The sequence below is a fragment of the Pinus tabuliformis genome, chromosome 7 (assembly GCF_031772625.1).
Source record: "Pinus tabuliformis cultivar Carrire ecotype Pingquan chromosome 7, CPIR1, whole genome shotgun sequence".
Lineage (NCBI taxonomy): Eukaryota > Viridiplantae > Streptophyta > Pinopsida > Pinales > Pinaceae > Pinus > Pinus tabuliformis.
In genome coordinates this window covers 1494633293-1494652355 of record NC_142293.1, presented here as the reverse complement: position 1 = coordinate 1494652355, position 19063 = coordinate 1494633293, and positions in this window count along the sequence as shown.

Sequence of the window (19063 nt, the reverse complement as noted above, 5' to 3'; positions counted from 1 at the left end):
TCATGAAAGGATACTTTTGGCCTGGACTGAAGAGGGATGTCATAGAATATTTGTCCAAATGCTTGGAGTGTCAGTTAGTAAAGGCAGAACACCAACATCCCGCTAGGTTGTTACAACCATTGCCCATTCTAGAATGGAAATGGGAGACCATATCGCTGGATTTATCACCAAATTACCCCGCACAAGGAAGCATCGTGACTCTATAATGGTGGTAGTAGATAAATTGAGTAAAAAAGCTCATTTCATACCTATGAAATCCACGTACAAAACTGTGGAAATCGTAGATATTTTTATGAAGGATATTTTTTTATTACACGGAATACCCAAGGTGGTGATCTCTAACAGAGATGTAAAATTACATCCATAGTTTGGAAGACTCTCTTTTCAAGATTGGGTACCCAGATCCAATTTAGTACTACCTAACACTCCCAAACGGATGGACAGATCGAACAGGTGAATAAAGTATTGGAGGACATGCTATGCATGTTTGTGATGCAGTAGCCACACAAGTAGGAGGATTACCTCCATTTAGTAGAATTTGCTTATAACAATGGACATCACGAATCTTTAGGTAGAGCCCCTTCGAGGTGTTATACGGGAAGAAGTGCAGGGTGCCCGAACACTGGAATAATCTAGTTAATAAGCTAGCATTGGGTCCTGACATGATAGCAGAGAAGGAGGAAACTGTTAAGAAGATTAGAAAAAATATTCAAGTGGCCCAAGATAGACAGAAAGTGTATGCAGATAAAAAGAGAACATAAAGGGAATTTCAACCAGGGGATCATGTTTATCTAAGGGTGAAGCCCCAGAAAAGTTCCTTACAGTGGCGAGGTTGTGCTAAATTAGCACCCCGATACTATGGACCCTTTCAAGTCTTGGAACGAGTTGGACCAGTGGCTTATAAGCTGGTGCTACCAAGCCACATTTGGGTCCACAATGTGTTTCATGTGTCCTTACTAAAAAAATATGTGTATAGCCCTCAACACATTATTGATTGGGAAAATATTCAGGTAAATTGTTAAATGGTTATATGACTAGATATACTATTTTTTTTTAGGCAACTGAAAGTTGAAATTTTTTGTTGTTTTAGGTCAAACTAGAAGGAGACTTGTTGGAAAAACCTCTTCATATTCTCAACTAGAGAGAAACCAACTTGTGGCAGCGAGCCATCACCCAGATTAAAGTGCAATGTAATCATTTTGGCCCGGATGAGGCCACTTGGGAAGAGGAGGTGTTTATGTAGAAGACTTATCCAAAATTGTTTTTAGAAAACAGAGAGAACACCAAGGACGGTGTTCCTCATATGGGCGGGGAGATGTAACACACCCAAGTCACATAAAATTATTGAAGTTACTAAATTGATTTTTGTTAAATGTTAATTTAGATTTCATTACATGTTGATGATTGAATATTAACTGACTAGGGCTAGAATACAAGAAACATATGTTGTGTTTACCAAAATTATTGGTAATGATATTTTAATGAAATAGAAACTCTTTAACATAGTTAAAAGAAACGGTTTCCAAGAAAACAATTACCCTCTACCTCGAAAGGAAAGGGGAGAGGGGGCGAAGAAAGCAGATCCTAGAGCTGGGTGAATAAGAAAAAACCAATGGGACAATTTACTAAAAGATAGTCAAGAGAAAAGTATAGAGCTTGAAGATGGGTGGAAGTCCTGAGGCCCAAGGTACTAACTGTAATTGGACAATCCAGTGTGGAACACAGAAAGTGCTCGGGGAAGAGCCTGGATGTAATTTCCTGACTCATGGTTGGGAGGAGAGACTTTCAGAGAGATAAGTAAAACAATTTTTTTTATAAATAACGCTTATCCACTCAGACATATAAGTAAATATTAAACTCTCTGATAAATGCATATATTTATAAATTCCAAATAGGAAATTAGAAAGGCCAACAGTGAACTAGTTAATAATTATCAAACCCATTATCGTTTTTTTGTATAGATTAAAGACTGTAAAATGAGATAACCTAGCCACAGATAAATATATTTATAAACAAATTTGGCAAGCTTGAAGAAGCTATATGTTCATGAATAGAATGGCAGACGAAACAACTAAGCAGGATATATAAATTTTCTGTAAATAGAGTACAGTTTGGAAAGTAATGCTATAGTAAGATTTATTGGATGTCATAAGTAAGGAAATATTTGAATGCTAAGGTAGAGTATAATCTAAGACGAAACAGTTAAGACACAACCATAAACTATAACAAGCAACGCATGCGAATGCTACCCTAGTCAAGGGTATCTCTTCTATTCATATGTTAATTATGGAAACTACAAAGATCTTTCAGAAATCTTGAACTTTATAGCCTGTACTGTCATTATTATTTTCTACAGGATTCTGGAAGACGTTACTTTCTATCTCATAGAATTTTTGACCCTATTCTTCATAATCAATAATGCTTACGAATTTCAATCAGCCAGCATGATTACTCATAAAATGAATAGCATAAAAATAGGAGCAAAGAAGCATTGTAAACCCCCATTTGATAATGTAAATTGCAAGTTATGAAAGAGAAAATCGAAAATTCATTAAAAAGAAACATAAGATATACATGGTATATGTTAACGATCGAATAGGTCCAGAATAGTACAACATCATGGCCACGTAGGGCAAATATATACTAAACGTAAGAGTAATTCTTCTTAGTCCTATCTGTTTGAGCTAATAGCTCTATTCAAACGCAGAACATTTAAAAATTAAATGTGCAATCCAAAAACCCTTGACAATATTTCACATCGACCATTAGAGCCAATCTTAGTGAGCCAAGGACCGGAGAATGACAGTCGAATCCCGGCCCCAACATCAGAAAAATCTAAATGCATTTTCATGATAGGAGTATATCCAACCTATGTATGATGAAGAAGTATCTAGTGAGGGCACGACCTTTTTCGATGATGTTCCAAATTAACCAAAGGCATGTAGCATACCTGCAATAAGCACGACCTCTAGTTAGAGACTATGGTAATAAACCTTGAATTTAAAACAAGAAACAAATATTAAGCACATACTTGTAGATGAAGAACAATCTTGAAGTCATAGTCTCCATCTTGTCAATAAAACCGTGATACCCTCACTCATTTCATTCAGGTTAACAAATCATGATACAAGCAAGGAAATCAGTCGTTCGCTAGTTAGAGACTGTTATTTACCTTGATTAACAACGAATTCAACCAAACCGACCTCCCTGAGAACCAAGCAGTCAAGTCTTCTCTAAGAGCAAAGGCCAAACACTTACACAAAACAACAAGGTTCAGTCAGACAACGACTCTCAAACCATCTTTAGAAAAGTTTAATGCTGGAAATGACAGACAAAGCTAAGGGAAATTTTACAGGTAGCAGTCGTGAGAAGGACTAAAGAGATCATGGTGACAAGAGTTCGAACCTCCTCAGCCTTCATAGAGGTAAAACAATGCAGAGCAACAACAAACCCAACCTCAATCTCCTGAAATAATTAACCATCGGCCAAAGGGTGCATGAGTCGATTAGGTAAAACCCTAAGTTTTCTGCACCATCGAATCATCAATAGATTCACAATTAGAAGGACCCCATCTATGTTGTCCATGTCTCATTAATCCTCATTACTCCTATGCTTAATGCGTGACCTAGCTTACGAATACAGCTGTGAGCCAGCTGAGGTTTTGGGAAGGGCGTCATATGATTTAAACACATGTTGAAGCCTTGAAAATCGTTGCTTACAACATGGGGGAAAACCACCTGGTCCAGAACTTGGTTGGCAGTTCCTTTTCTGTTTGGTGTAGTGGCTCTGACTAGGGATACTGGGACCAATTTCCAAATCTAATTTATGATAGTGCTGATGAGGTGATATGTGATATTTTGGAGTAATGTTTTAGCTAAAAGTAATCTAATCTAAACTAATAATCACATGTATATATTCTAATTTAAACACTATCTAGCTATGACTATACCCAAGGATAAATTTGGTGTATGCGATCTACAATAATGTCTTAAAGCAATTGGTAATAAAGATCATTCAACTACAATAAGAAATAAAATTGTTTTAACCATAATCATTTCAGATAAATAGTTAGCTGAAACGGTTGTGAAAGATATATTGCATAAGAAATTATTCATGTATTTGGCATAACGTTTAGGTCATTACCATACAAAAGTGCAATAAATGATAACCAAGATTTAAACTTTCATACATAAATAACTTGAAGAGAATTTATTGCTTAATACATAAGAAAAAAAAAATTACGAGATAAAAGTACCATTTGTAATAAGTCCTACTCATGTGATCCAACAATATTGATCTACTTTCGATCAATTCAACACCATCTAAGAGTACAAACATGCAGTTTCAATAGAAGATGCTAGATAAGATAAAAATAAATCATGTTCCATTCATTTTGCCAGAACTTCCTCAAAGGGACAAAAGTGCATGTTTTGAAGATTGTTTCTGAAAAAATTTCTCGACCCCTCTCTAAATGCATGAGAGGGGTTTAAATACTAAACTATAAAACTTAAAAATAGATTATTACAAAAATAGTTGAGGAGGTTTAAATGAACTTCCTCAAATTATGCAAAATAATACAAAAATAGAAATGAACATGGTGACTAACTCCTTTGTGTTTGATCCTTGAGATCGTAGATGTCTATCATGAGGTTGAGTTGGGATGATTGGCCGATTTCAGATTTCAACTGCCTATTGAACACGACGTTGGTTAGTGCTAGCACCATTTTCACCGTGGAAGTGGTCAGGCATTGCAGGGTCATCCACTAGCTGTGAGGTTTCACTAAATGTCACCAATATGCTTCTGAGTTTAACCTGGCCATTTGCCTAATTACTTCTCCTTTTTCCTCTGTTTCCTGCCTCCAATATTGTTCGAGTTATTTGACATTTGGAAGAAAACCTAGAATGGAGTCTACTACTAGGTTGGCGCTATGTAAATTTTCATTGATGTTCTCGATAACACTATTTGATGTTGTTGTTGTGTCTGCTGTTTCCTTTTCTGCCTATCTAAGCTTAGAATCCAAGTCTGCAAATAAAATTTCCCTCTGTGATTCGTCCAATTTAGGCAAGTCGGCCTTTCTCCCATCTTCTAAATTCTACCAGGTAATGACGTTAAAAACTCTTTTCAATATTTCATCATATTCAAGTCTCACCTCAATGACTTGAGTCGTCAACCTATCACTTGTCTCGCATTAGGAATTCCAATGCGAGATCTTTTGGCATAATAGTTCCTTTTGGTGCATCAGCTGGGAGTTAAGGCTAAGCGCTTAAGTAATTTAAACTGATCAATTTTTGGGTCATCTTTATGTAGATCAGTTATTCCTTGTATCTGCACTTCCTACTCTGCTAAGCTAGCCTAACGTTAATTTGCATCTGCTTGAATTCTTGTTGGAGCTTAGCTAATTGTGATTCTGCTTGTTGGTTAGATTTTTCTTGTTGTAACTATTGTTCTAACAACAAAATTTTATTTTCCCTTTCCTTGAGCAACATTTTCACCTCTGTTTCTTTATCCATAGTCTTTGTAGCATAGGCTCCTACAAACTATGATAGTCTAGTAAGGTTCATGGATGGGTCGATGGGTGAGTCTTTCCAGACAATATCCATCGGTTCACTGTCAAGAGTAGTAGCAGCTGTAGCATCTAACTTCCTCTTATTTCTTTGTCTCTTTACAATGGCTTTGTGGGCAGGGCTATAGAATACATCTAAAGGAGGAATCTCCTCAATCCTCAAAACAATTTCAGAGGTAGGAGTGACAGGAATGTGCTCTACCTCTTGAGTATTTACGGTTTTCTCTACTGCAATTTCTTGAGTTGTTTTGTGTTGTGGAGTTTGTAGCTCTGGCATTTTTTCCACTGCGTGGAGATTTTTATTAAAGTTCTCCCATTATTCATCTAAATCAATCACCAGGGGTTTTATTGGCTGGGTGGAGGTGGAATGAATTTCAGCCTATTTTTTAGCTGAAGTTTGCTCAGCTATCTTTTCTGTAGACTAGGTTGTGTCTCTTTCTAACTCCTTACTTTTGCTTCTCCCATTCTGTGATTGTTGTTCTAAGTGATCTGACTCCCTAGTAGATTTCTCTTGGGATTCTAATTGGGAATCATCTCTAGAGTTTCCTCTAGAACTTCCTTCTAGGCTTATGCTGGAGTCAACTCCCTTATTGGTTCAATCCATGATTGGTCCAATGGGACCTTTAACAATCTCCTCTCTCTATATTGATGAAAATCCTCAAGCTCTTCTTGGTGAAAAAGTAGTCATGACATGCGTTTCACTTCTGTGAATGTCTCTTTCTATAGAAAGATGTCATCAAATGGATCTTCCTCATGACTGAATACCTTCATTTTTACCATGGTAGTGAAGTCTTTGGCAGTGCCAAATGGGTCATACTCCCTTCCTGGGAATTTAGTTAATTGTAGAGATAACATGATCTCTACTTCTTCAAAATGCATTCCCCACATCGTGTATTGCAAATGCTCCACATTGCAAAGGGAATGTAGGTCAAATGGCCTTTTTGCTTCCTTTAATGCTTTGCTCAACCCATCTTCACTAACTATTTGATAGGCTATCTCTCTAGCCATCAATTTCTCCAGAGGATAGTATGGGAGGACATGTGGCAAGGTAATGCTGTGAAATAGCCTAATATACGTGAATGTTTCCTCTCCAAACCATCTAGCCACTAGGAGGATATCTACCTTGGCTTCCTTGGAAAACCTAGGGGTAACTCGGTTATAAACCTGTTTCTGGATAGGGATCATGACTCCATGAAAAATTTAGTAAAAATGTGGGTGAAATTTCCATCCCATGACAGGAAATTTCAAACCAAAAGAAATTGCATCCATCACATAGGCACTCATAAAAAATGGAGGGTGAACCCTCGTTGATACACTCCTTTTCCTCCTATAATCAATTATTTCCTTTGCTAAATTGTCAAACAAAATTTGGATCCAATTCATTATAGTTGTGTTTACGACTACATCTATTAATGGTAGCCATTGTTGGGATAATTTAGTGCTATCGAGCTTGCCAAACATCCTACATAGCATGGCCACTACAAAACTATGAGGGGGAGAAATAGACGCAGTAGAGTACATACCATTTTTGTCCTTTTTTATTTTTCCCTCATTATTTGACTAGGTCCAAGTGCAATAGGTTGTTTCCTCATTCTCCTTCGAAAACTTCTCAATGAATTGTTTGTTGTAGATGACTTGTGGCCCTGGTAGGTGGTACATAAGCCATAGGTTGTCTGGCGAAAAAGATTTGATAACCTCTTGGCTTCTAGTCCTGAATTCTCTGTCTCAGATATCGGCCTCATCAATAACCCATTTAACAATATTTGTATAAGGGAATATCTTTGGGTGCGCAGCTATGTGATGCAAAAATGACCATGCCGTCTAAAAAATGTAGGCATCTGAGGAATCACGACCGTCAACTATGATCTTTGTTTCTAGTAGTCTTGGTTCCTCTTCTTCTACGATATTATACATGGTTTGCCACATAGAGGTTCCTCCATCTCTGCTGCATGTAATGTCATAAAATAGAGGAGTCATTTATGATTTCTCAGACGCAACTGCGTTGCCTTTCTTCACCATCGCTCCCAAAGATTTTTTCTGTGGATTCTTCCTAAAAGTGGAGAAAAACAACAGCTATCAGATATTCAGAGGTAATAATGAACGTGAAATGGAATAATAAAGATGACTCGTAAAGATGATAAAAGGATTTTTATTTGAACGCAAGTAAGAAGATATCATATCACGTTAAATGGCTTTTCACACATAAATGGCATTGACGTTCATTAAATGCCCACTAAAGTTCGTTATCTCTTAGATTTAATGCTCATAAATGTCTACATCATAAGTCGGGAAGAAAGCTTCTAGGGTGGCGAGCCTTTGAATTAAGATAATGCCGATTTTGTGATTTGCGAACCAATATCGTAGATCGCATTATCACATTATGCCTTTTTTCTTTCTTTATCGTCTCTTATGTTTCTGCGAGATGCAAGATGTGAGATGCGTGCCGCTTGTTATTATTTCTAAGAAATAGCTCATTTGTTAGGTCTTTTATGTAAGGACCTTTTTACTAAGTGGCATACCTAAACATTTGTTTGTAATGTATGTCAGGAGTGGGTCTGGGTTTTGATCGCATTTTGTAATTTTGACGGGAAGTAAGTTTGTGGTGTTCTTTTAAATGCTCGAAATGCGATGCGGTAAGGGAAATGATGCCATCACAATTTCAAACTTTGCTTGTTTTTTGAGGTAACTTATTAAGGAGTGCCTTCTACGAATAGCGATATGTGATGCGAGACTTAGTTTTAATGAGAAATACCTAAGGACCTAGTTTATATAAGAAAGTTAATAATTTCAAAGCATTTTAGCACGAATTCCTTCTTTGATTTCTTTTCTATTAATACAATCTCAAGCCATTACCCTGATTTGATATGCAGTATTGGTAATGTTAGCTAGTTATAACCTTGTGATCTTAGTAAGCCAACTCTTGATGAGACCTCTTATCCTTTAAGTTTGAGTATATTTTAGAATTACACTCTAAAAATGAAAGCTAATTAGGTGGTGAGAAATGTTGGCTCCTTAAGAGCTTCTGGATGACAATTGTAGAGTTTGAAGATGCTTTTGTGTAGAGAGACTTTGTTTTGTTATTGATACCTTTCTTGACTGATGTAGAGGGAAGATTTCTTTCCATAGTTAAGTTTCATCAAAGATCAAATAATTTTGGTAGACAACAGGCAATTTTGAAGCAATAGAACTTAGCTCTATGTTTCATGTGTGAAGATCATTTTCATAATAGTGTTTACTTACACAAGCGAAAAGTCAAAATTAAAAAGAGACTATCATTTGTAAAGTAAAACGTAAATGTTTTTCAACTTGTATTATTATTTCTATAAAAATAAAATAAAGGCAATAATATACAGTGAATAGAAGATATCATCTTCTATGGAAAATATTTCTTTAAGATTTGCCCATCAACAGGTAGAGATTCTCTCTTGCCTGATAAATCCTACAATAAAAAGGTGGATGGGCCTATTTCTTCAACAATTTGAAATGGGCCAAGCCACATTTATTGGAACATGGTATGCTTACCTTTTTCCTCATGAGCTTTATCCCATTTAAAATACTAGGTCTTTGAGTTGAAATGATTTTGAACTTACAGAATGTGAATCAAAGGAAGTCTTGGCTAACTGTTGATGATGTGCGTGTGTGATTCTGGCCTTTTCTCATTCCTCTTCAAGCTTAAGGATTTTTAACTGTCTAACTTGCATAGAACAGGAAGGAGTTTCTTCAATGAACTAAACTAAGGCTAAAGAAGGAATGGCTACATTTGTAGGTAAGACAACTTCTTTTCCATAGACAAAATTAAAAGGAGAAGTGCCAATGGAGGCTTTGTGAGTTATTCAATCTACCCATAGAGAAAATATCAAAGGATTATGCTAGTTCTTTTGACTTTGGTCAATAGTTCGTTTAATAATCCTTATAAGATTTTTGTTTGTAGATTCAGCTAACCCATTTCCCTGTGGATAATAGTTAGCAGAGTAATTAAGATTAAAACCTCTTTTGAGAGAAAATTCTATCAGAGCATTGCCTGAAAAATAATACGCATTATCAAACATTAGGGAAAATGGTAGACCAAATCTGGTAATGATTAATTGATCGATGAATTAAATGATGTTTTCAGAATTGGCTACCTTTAGTGGAATTGCTTCCACCCATTTTGTAAAGTAATCAGTTGTTGTAAGGATGTATCTTTTCTTCTTAGAAGAATGAGGAACAATTTCACCTATTATGTCCAATCCCCATTGCTCAAAATGTTGTTCGATATTGACTGGCTGTAATGTTAATGCAAGTTTTCTTTGTCTCCCAACAACTATCTGAAAAACTTTACATCTCCTTACATAATTGTGTGTATCTTTGAATAATGTTGGCTAGTAATAGCTGGTATGCAGGACCTTATGTGTGGTGGTATCTCCTGCATAATGTCCATCAAATGGTCCATCATGAAGTTCCTGCAACACCTTCTATGCCTCAAATTTTTCAAGACATCTAAGTAAAACAAAATCATAATTTCTTCTAAATAAAACTTCATCGATGATTTGATATTGTCTAGCTTTTAGCCTCAAGGCCCTTCTCGTCTTGTAATTTAATTGCGTTGGGGCATATCCATTTTTTAATTAAAATATGATATCACCATATCTTGACTCAGTGTCATAAAGGCTTACCTCATAGACTTGTACATCATCACTTGAGTCTTGTAGTGCTGATAGATTAGATACTCCTACTAACATCCTACAAAAACCTTGACCTTTTATACTTTTTGTTGGTCTGATTTCAGTGTCATATTCTTGCAGAGCTGTTAACCAATTTTCTCTCTTCTCCCCTACATCCCTTTGTATTAACAGATTTCTCACTATTGAGAATGGCACTATTACTTTGGTGTGGGTTTTGAGGAGAAAAGGTTTAAAGTGTTTTATTGATTTGAAAACAACAAAATCTTATTTTTCAACATCTGAGTAATTCAATTCAACTCCCTGCAAATTGGAGCTAAAGAAAGAGATTGGGGCTTCAAAATTTTTTTCATTGACTTGTGTCAATATGGCTGCATAAGATTTCTTGTAAGAGAAAGTGTATAAAATTAAATGATTTGAAAAATTTGGAGTTGCTAAAGATGGAGCATTTATGATTGCTTGTTTAATCAAGTTAAAAGCTTCATGCTCTGATTGTCCCCATTTAAACAGAGAATTTTTCTTTATTATAGATTGGAGAAGTAAAGCAATTCATGAGAAGTCACAAAAAAATCTTTTAACAAAATTAACTTGACCTAGGAAAGATTGCATTCAGTTTTTGTTATGAGGTAAAGGTATTACATAAATTCCTCTTATTTTGTCAAGGTCTATGTGAATCCCTACTTTGGACACAATGAATCCAAGGAGCTTTCCTTCACTTAACATGAAGAAAGATTTCTTAGGGTTAAGAGAAATTCCATACCTTTGGCAACATTCAAAGATTTGTTTTAAATCTCTTAGATGATTTCTGCGCCTTTTGGAATATATAGTTATATCATCTAAGTAGATCACTATTTATTTGTTTACTAAACCTTTGAAAGCTATGTCCATGGCTCTCTAGCAAGTAGCACCAGCATTAATTAGTCCAAATGGCATCTTTTGATAAGCATAAATGCCCCATTTTGTTCTGAATGTAGTTTTCAGCTGGTCATCTGGATGTACTAGGATCTGCTTATAACTTGAGAATCCAACCAAGAAAGAAATTAGTTCTAAGCCTGCAATTGATTGCGATATCTATTCCATATGAGGCAATGGAAAATTGTCCTCTTAGAAAACTTTGTTAAGGTTGCAAAAGTTTATACATATCCGAATATCTCTGTTCTTCTTTCTGACTGGGACAATATGGGAGACCCACCAGGAATGTCTGACAGGGAAAATAATCTTGGCTTTCAGCAGTTTGTTTAATTGAGATTTAATCTAGTTTTCTAAATTAGGATGGATTTTTCTTAATTTCTTTTGAATAGGCTTCTCATCAGACCTCACGGGGATAATATGTTAAATAATAGAAGTGTCGTATGTTTTAAGATGTTCATAGTTCCATGCGAAGACATTCTTGTATTTCTTCAACAATCGTATAAAGGCCGATTTTTCATCTGATGTAAGTTCAAGGCCTAGATTAATATTTTGAGGTTTCAGGTCACTTCCAAGGTTAATCAATTCAAACCTTAGAGTTGAACTCTGAAGTTTTGGATTGGTGGGTTTTTTAAATCTGTCTTTGAGGTCATATAAATCTTCCAACTTAACTACATACTTTGGTATAGCATTATTAGATGTTTCTTGTTTAAGTTGGTATCATGTTGGTCTTCATCAACTATCTGGTCACCATACGAGCCTTCTGATGTCAAAAATATTATGATATCTGGGTCATTATTAAAGACTCTCTAGTTGGTGATATTATCAGGAATAGAAGGCCTAAAAATCAATTCAATAGAAAAGCGATCAGGGCTATAATCTTCTAGTGGAATAAGTTTGGAAGCGACATTAGCTAGGAGATCAGCACTGGCATTTTGGAGTCTTGGAATAGGGGAAATATTAAACGCTGTAAAGTGGGAAGTCAAGTCTTGGACTAACGACTGGTAGTGTTTCAAATGTCTTGAAAAAAATTGTATAGTATTTTTTACCTGCTTAATCACAATTTCTAAATGTCCAAATACTTGGAGGTGTTTGATATTAAGGCCAATGGATTTATACAAACCTTGAATTAGTGCTTCATATTCAGTAGTGTTGTTTGTACAATTAAATTCAAGTTTTCACGTTAACATAGTATTTTTCCCTTCTGGGCTAACTAATATGCATTCGCTCCTGCTCCATCATTGGATTTAGATCCATCAAAAAATAATTTCCAAAATAAAGAGGTAACTATAGGTTTATCTACAAAATTTAAGCACTTAGAAGAGTCTGTTTGGGAAAAAATTTCAACTTGAGATACAACAGAGTTTTCCAAGAAAGGTGAAGTGTAAGCACTAAAATTTCTTAGAAATGACTCCACTGAGTAGTTTTTGATGATATTGTTACTATACGCAACTAGTTCATTTTCTCCTTCTAGCTCTGTGACTATGTACTTTTGATGTTTTTCTCGATAAAACCTTATTTTATTTGGCTTGCCATTAGAGGGAAGCCACATGTGAGACCAGTTAGTTGCAAAATAACCAGGAAGTTTCTCTGACCAGTCTCTACTAAGGATTAAGCCATAGAACTCAGGAATATCAGCCACAAGAATGTCAATGACTTGACAAAATTTATGGTTTGATGAAAGTTTTATGGTTACTTGACTATGTTCCCCAACAACTTCGACTTGAGATCGATCTAACTGTATTATACGTACATCAGATTTTTGGGGCTGAACATTCAACTTTGCACAAACTGTTATAGGTAAAATGTTAGATGAAGCTCCTAAATCAACTAAACAATTGTGTAAATTCTTATTAAAAAATTCAAACATAAGGAGGAATGGAGGAGTATGAGATTTATATCTTCCTCTAATCAGGGCGATGTCGATTGGATAAATCTTGTTTAAAGAGGTGCTAGGGGATCTTCCCATTTCTTGGGTAGCTTGTGAGATCATAGCAGCAGGAAGAGGTGAAGTAGGTACTACTTTGAGTTCTTTAAGGAGTAGCCTCTACTGGTGTTTCAATTTTCTAATCTCATGAAAGGTGATGTTTGCCCTAGTCTTCTTCATATCATCAACAATATTATATTCCATTTCATTAAAACTATCAGGGTTATAGCTGAAGGTGAAGAATCTAATTGAGAGGGACTGGCTTGAGTGGATTTTGATGAATACTTTTTACCTATTATTTTGTCCCTGGGAGGTGGAATTGAAGCCTTCTGCTTTGGATTTGTTTGTGGCAAAGCAATAGGGTTTTTACTTTGGGTGGCAACACGAAGTGCTTCTTGAGTTTCTTCGTTGGGAAGAATAAAATCCCACATTCATTGCAACTCCACCACTTCTTCATCATCTGTTTGTTCTTCGTTTGTTGAAACTTCATCTTCCTCCCCATATGATTCAGAATTTGATATAGCTTTTGGAGGTTTAGGATTAGCAGGGGAATTCCTCCTAAATGGTCTAAAAGATTTTTTATAGGAAGTCTTTGCTACCTATTTTTTGATGTCAACCATTTCGTTGGACATGGTTTTGAGGACTTTTTGTAAACCTTCAGGATTAGAATGTTGCTTTCTTCTTGGATCATCCCTAAAAGAACTTTCTTATATTTTCATTCTTCTAATTCGTTTTTCTTTTCTATAGCTAAAATGTGTTTTTCTACAACTATTGCCTCTTTCATATTTTCTGCCAAAGTCGATTTGGCAGCTCTATCAATGACAATAGTTGTGTTTGAAGGGAGAGAAGAAATATACCACTCATTTTGGACCTCATCGCTAGGCTTGGATGTCGTTGGTTTCTTATTTAATAATTTTTTAAGTGAGAGTTGAAGTATTTAATGGGTTCTTTGGGTTCGGATTTCAAATTTGAGAGATCATTGATTAGGGTAGCCGTGGATCTACCATCTCCAAATTTAGTTAAGAAGTTCTCTTCAAAATCATCCCAACTATTAATAGAACCTGATGGTAATGAGAAGTACCATGATCCTGTTACTCCTTGCAAGGTATATGGGAATAATCTTACAACTGCATCTTCTTCTACTACTTCATTCAAGTTAATGGATAACATGAAATTGTTTATATGTTCCTTAGTAGGTAGGCCATTATTAGGATTGAATTTGGGTAACCATTTCTCTGGATGAGCTGGTAATTGATGTAAACACCCAACCATCCTAACATCTCCTAAATTTGTCCATGTCCTCGGAGGATTCTATGCCATTGCTGGTATGTGAATAGGAGACTGTGTAGCAGTGGTTGAGGGTGATTGGGTAGAGAAGGATGTAGTTCTTGTACCTATGTGAATCACGATCTGGAGTGGCAAGGCGAATGATTGATCTTGTGATGGCATGGATGGGATGAATGAAGATGAAGATTGTGTCTATGAGAGAACCTCTCCGTGAGATTCAGATGGTGTTTCCTTAGCTTTCTTACGGCTTGGTAGAGGGAATTTGAATAGTGGGATTCCATGTTTTTCACTCTGTGCTCTAGTTAACCGTCGAGATGGGGTACACTGAGAGGTAACATTATCTTGATATAACTAAGATTCTTCTTGAGATAATGAAATCCCCTGTAATTTATGAATCAAGTATTGGACTTTAGAGGCTTCAGTAGAAGAAGAATGATTTGGCTTCTTTGGGATTTTAGCAGTGGTTTCTATAGTTTTCTTTGCAACTTCTTGCTTAGGATCAAGAGATTTGGAATGCAATCGAGATGTTGGAGGTGATGGTGAGGGAGTTTTACTCTTCAAATGGCCTCTTGATTTGGATTTACTTGCCATTCACAATTAGGCCCTCCTTCTAGTGCCAAAATGTTGAAGCCTCGAAAATCGTTGCTTAAAACATGGGGGAAAACCACTTGGTTCGGACCTTGGTTGGTAGTTCCTTTTCCATTTGGTGTAGTGGCTCCTACTGGGGATAATGGGACCAATTTCCCAATCTAATTTATGATAATGTTGATGGGGTGATATGTCATATTGTGGAGTAAGGTTTTAGCTAAAATTAATCTAATATAAACTAATAATGACATGCATATATCCTAATTTAAACACTATCTAGCTATGACTATAACCAGGAATAAATTTGAAGTATGCAATCTAAAATAATGTCTTAAAGCAATTGGTAATAAAGATTATTTAACTGCAATAAGAAATGAAATCATTTTAACAATCATCATTTTGGAAAAATAGTTAGTCGAAATGATTATGAGAGATATATCGCATAAGAAATTATTCATGTATTCAACATAAAATTTAGGCCATCCCCATACAAAAGTCCAATAAATAATAACCAAGATTTAAACTTTCATACATAAACAACTTGAAGAGAAGTTATTGCCTAATACATAAGTAAAACAAAATTATGAGATAAAAGTACCATTTTTAAAATGTTGTGCTCATGTGATTCAACAATATTGATCTATTTCTGATCAATCCAACACAATCTAAGAGTACAAAAGTGAAATTTCAGTAGAAGATGCCAGATAAGATAAAAATAAATCATGTTCCATTCATTTCACTAGAACTTCCTCAAAGGGACAAAAGTGCATGTTTTGAAGATTGTTTCTGATAAAATTTCTAGACCCCTCTCTAAATGCATGAGAAGGGTTTAAATACTAAACTATAAAACTTAAAAATAGATTATTACAAAAATAATTGAGGAGGTTTAAACAACCTTCCTCAAATTATGCAAAATAATTCAAAAATAGAAAAGAACATGGTGACTAACTCCTTTGCCTTTGATCCTTGAGATCGCAGATATCTGTCATGAGCTTAAACTATGATGGTTGGCCGATTTCATATTTCAACTACCCAGTGAACACGGTGTCGGTCAGTGTTGGCACCATTTTCTCCATGGAAGTGGTAAGGCATCACAGGGTCATCTACTGGCTATGAGGTTTCACTAAATTTCGCTAGTATTCTTCCCATTTTAACCTAGTCATTTGCCTAATTACTTATCCTTTTTCCTCTATTGCCTACCTCCACTGTTGTTCGAGTTGCTTGACATTTGGAAGAAAAACTGGAATGGACTCTGCTACCAGGTTGGTGCTATGTAAATTTTCATTGATGTTCTCGATAACACTATTTTCTTCTGCTTCTACATCTATTGTTGCCTTTTCTACCTGTCTAAGCCTAGAATCCTAGTTTGCAAATAATATTTCATTGTGTGATTCATCCAATTTAGGCAACTCAGCCTTTCTCCCATCTTCTGAATTCTGCCAGGTAATGAAGTCATAAACTCTTTTCAAGATTTCATCATATTCGAGTCTCATCTCAATGACTTAACTCATCAACCTGTCACTTCTCTCGGAATATGAATTCCATTGCAAGATCTTCTAGCATAATAGTTCGTTTTAGTGCATCAGCTAGGAGTTAAGGATAAGCGCTTCAGTAATAAACCAATCAATTTTTGGATCATATTTATGTAGATCAATTATTCCTTATATCTGTGCTTCCTTCTCTGCTAAGTTGGCTTGATGTTTTACTTGCATCTGCTCGAATTCTTGTTGGAGCTTAGCTAACCGTGATTCTGCTTGTTGATTAGATATTTTTTGCTGTAACTGTTGTTCTAACAACAAAATTTTATTTCCCTTTACTTGAGCAACATTTTCACCTCTATTTCTTTATCGATAGTCATTGTAGCATAGGCTCCTACAAACTGTGATAGTCTAGTAAGGTTCTCAGATGGGTCGATGGGTGAGTCTTTCCAAACAATATCCATCAGTTCATTATCGGGAGTAGTAGCAGTTGTAGCATCCAACTTCCTCTTCTTCCTTTGTCTCTTAACAACGACTTTGTGGGTAGGGCTATAGAATACATCTAAAGGAGGAATCTCCTCAATCCTCAAAATAATTTCAGAGGTAGGAGTGACAGGAATGTGCTCTACCTCTTGAGTATTTACAGTTTTCTCTACTACAACTTCTTGAGTTGTTTTGTGTTGTGGAGTTTGTAGATTTGGCATTTCTTCTTCTGCATGGAGCTTTTTATTAAAGTTCTCCCATTCTTCATCTAAATCAATCACGAGGGGTTTTATTGGCTGTGTGGAGGTGGAATGAATTTCAGCCTATTTTTTAGCTGAAGTTTGCTCAGCTATCTTTTCTGTAGACTGGGTTGTATCTCTTTCTAGCTCCTTACTCTTGCTTCTCTCATTCTGTGATTGTTGTTCTGAGTGCTCTAACTCCCTAGTAGATTTCTCTTTGGATTCTCCTTGGGAATCATCTATATAGTTCCCTCTGGAACTTCCTTCGAGGCTTACGCTGCGAGTCAGCTCCCTTATTTGTTCAATCCACAATTGGTCCAATGGGACCTTTAGTAATATCCTTTCTCTGAATTGATGAAAAGCCTCAAGCTCTTCTTGGTCAAAATGTAGTGATGAGATGTGTTTCACTTCTGTGAATGTCTCTTTTTGTAGGAAGATGTCATCAAACAGATCTTCCTCGTGACTGAATACCTTCACTTTTACCATGGTAGTGAAGTCTTTGGCAGTGCCAAATAGGTTAGACTGCCTTCCTGGGAATTTAGGTAATTATAGAGATAACATGATATCTACTTCTTTAAATGCATGCCCCACATCGTGTAGTGAAAATGCTCCACACTGCAAAGGGAATGTAGGCCAAATGGCCTTTTTTGCTTCCTTTAATGCTTTGCTCAGCCCACCCTCAATAATTGTTTGATAGGCTATCTGTCTGGCCATCAATTTGTTTGGAACATAGTATGGGAGGACATGTGGCAAGGTAATGCTACCAAATACCCTAATATGATTGAATGTTTCCTCTCCGAACCATCTAGCCACTGGGAGGATATCTACCTCGGCTTCCTTGGAAAACCTAGGGGCGTCTTGATTGTAAACCTATTTGTGGATAGGGAGCATGACTCCATGACAAATTTTGTAAAAATGTGGGTGAAACTGAGATTCCCACATGTATTTATGGTATATATGAATGGGAAGCAGGTCTTGGACAGTCCACTTCCATCTCGTGACAGGGAATTTTGAACCTAAACAGATTACATTAATCACATAGGAAGTCATAAAAAATGGAGGATAAACCCTCATTGAGACACTCCTTTTCCTCCTATAATCGATTATTGCCTTTACTAAATTATCAAACAAAATTTGGGCCCAATTCGTTATAGTTTCATTTACGGCTGCATGTATTAATGGCAACCATTCTTGGGAAAATTTAGTGCTATCAAGCTTGCCAAACATCCTACATAGCATGGCCGCTACAAAACTATGAGGGGGAGAAATAGATGCAGTAGAGTACATACTGTTTTTGTCCTTTTTTATTTTTCCCTCATTATATGACTAGGTCCATGTGCAATCTGTTGGGTCCTCATTCTCTTTGGAAAACTTCTCAACGAACTGTTTGTTGTAGATGACTTGTCACCCTGGTAGGTGGTAAATTAGCTGTAGGTTGTCTGGTGAAAAATATCCCATAACCTCTTGGCTTTTGGTCCTGAATTCTCTGTCTGAGATATCGGCCTCATTAATAACCCATTTAACCATATTTGTATAAGGGATTATCTTTGGGCGCACAGCTATGCATTGCAAAAATGAGCATGTCTTCTAAAAAATGGAGGCATCTGAGGAATCATGATCGTCAACTGTGATATTTGTTTCCAGAAGTCTTGGTTCCTCTTCTTCTAAGATATTATATATGGTTTCCCATGTAGAGGTTCCTCCATCTCTGTTGCATGTAGTGTCCGAAAATAAAGGAGTCATTTCTGATTTCTCAAATGCGACTATCTTTCCTTTCTTCACCATCTCTCCCAAAGATTTGTTCTGTGGATTGTTCCTGAAAGTGGACAAAAATAGCAGCTATCGAATATTGAAAGGTAATAATGAACGTGAAATGGAATAGTACACACAACTTGTAAAGGTGATAAAAATAGTTTTATTTGAATGC